This window comes from Ammodytes marinus (assembly GCF_949987685.1).
Source record: "Ammodytes marinus genome assembly, chromosome: 16".
NCBI lineage: Eukaryota > Metazoa > Chordata > Actinopteri > Uranoscopiformes > Ammodytidae > Ammodytes > Ammodytes marinus.
Genome location: NC_137220.1, coordinates 25,542,259 through 25,544,485, shown reverse-complemented (window position 1 = coordinate 25,544,485; position 2,227 = coordinate 25,542,259).

The following is a 2,227-nucleotide window of genomic DNA, read 5'->3' as shown; positions in this document are numbered from 1 at the left end:
ACACAGCCGTGCACGAGCGCTGCTGGCTGCACTTCCCAATTGTTTACCAGTGATTGTTAACATTTAACTCACACACACAAACACTCACACATAGGCTACATGCAGAAAAGGCCCCAAAGTTTATAGGTTACAGTGTTGTTATTTCTTATAGAGTGTTGAGATGAGTTTTGTTCAGTGTGGATGACAGTATAGCTGTCAGTTAGTGGCCGTGACGTCAGTCGGCCGGAGGGTCTGTCTAGTAAGTTTCCTTTTCTCTTCTCTCTCGGTCAGGTGTGTGAGCGCGCATGTTGCCGCAGTAGTCGACACAGTTGAAACGTGTATGTGAATCACCCGTGCCGTGTGTGAGTAGGCCAAAGTACATGCAGTCCCGATCGCTGTTATAAGTTACAGTTTATGGATGTTATTGACGGCCGCGATTCGCAGGTCGCAACAGCTGTTCTAACGTCTCCTCACGAGCGGAATGTAAGCCTGTGTCTCTTTTCCTGCGATCTATGCTGCTGTGCCTGTGAAAGAAGGAAAATAAAGAGCGGAAAAACCATACTCCTCTTCTCATGCTTATAGTCTGACGTTTTTGGCCTTAAGTGGTGTTCTGGCCGACACCTCTGAAGTGAAACCAGTGATAAGCAGATCAGCGCGGTACCGGTAGGCGACATCCACCAGTTTCCTCCCCTACACTAGGCTACATGATGAAAGATACAGAGCAGTAGCCTACTTAAAAATATAGCCTACTTTTTAATCTTTGGGTTTTGGGGAAAGTAGCAAGTCTTGTCAAGTCAAAAGGCTCAAGTCACGAGTCATTGATGTTAAAGTCCAAGTCAAGTTGCAAGTCTCTTTACATTTTGTCAAGTCGAGTCTCAAGTCATCAAATTCATGACTCGAGTCTAGTCCACACCTCTGGTAACTTCTGTGTAGGTTCCATTGTGTAAGCTTGTTATGCTACTTCCACTAGGTCTAGTCCACTGCCAGGTAGCCTACTACGATATGGCACGAACGCTTTCTCTGCCCTCCGTGAACGCGCTCAGGCTCGCACACAGAGGGGAGAGAACGCGCAGGATTGTGATTGGTTCTTTAGATACGGGTCCATCGTCTCCGATTGGTCAGCATTTTAACAGGTTTATAGAAGGTACAGAATTTGGGGGTTTTTCGTTTCTTTTTCATTGCCCATAAGTCATTTATTGCTGTTGGGGTGTAAAAAGCACTTTTCACAACATATTAAAAAGTGCATATTGCAGATAATCTCCTATGATGCCTTTAAGCTTGAAAATGCCCCCCAAAAAAGAAATGTACTCTATCTCTTCCTGAATGGTATGGAAAATTGTGTTGACATATTTTGGTTTACCAACTGTCACGACCCCACCCTGCGAGTGTTTGTATTGACAGCGTGATAGGGGCCATCTTTCTCTGTGTGCCTGCCCCTTTGCTTGCTGTGCTGTACAGGGTGTCAGCAGCTGTATGGTTTGGTGTGAACTTGAGCCTTGAGTCTGAGCAGAGTGGAGCTGTGCAGGGACTAGGGAGGAGGCTCCATGTTGGAAACCACACCACCACCGGCGCCAACTCCAATGAGACATTGAGTTACTGCTCCGGCTTCCCCGAAATCAAATAAATAATCTCTCCCTTATTTATTTACTTAGGCTCTCATTATGATTTGCAGCCTCTCCGTTATTCTGTATACGGTTAAAAGGACTCACTTGCTGCTCTCATCAGGCTTCGCTTTCCCTCACACACACAAACACAAACACACACACACACAAATATAATTACTGTTTTTCAGACACACACCTGTCACCTGTTTTTTTTTTCTTTTAATTTTTTTTTTCAGACTGGATATTCTATCTTTAAGTGATTTCAGCTACTGTAGTGTAACATCATCGACAGGACATTCACGCAGCGACCGACATTCAACACTGACAGAAGTAGAAACATTCAAACAGTCTACCTGTAAACACACACAAAAATGCACACACACACTTGAAATTATCCCTTTGGTAGCAACAGTGTTGCAGCTATCAGAGCCTCTTGGCCATGTGTTGAGTGCAATAATGGTAAAAAGGCAACGAAAGGCTCGGCCCATACTCTCAATTAGGCTCCCCAAGTGCTAGGTGTGGAAAGGTGTCTGGCAGAGCGCCTGACCGCAGCACTCAAAGAGCACTTTGTCTGGCCACCTCACACCCACCGTACCTGCTCATGTTGTGGAAACAACCCAAACGTTGTCACACAGTTGATTTAA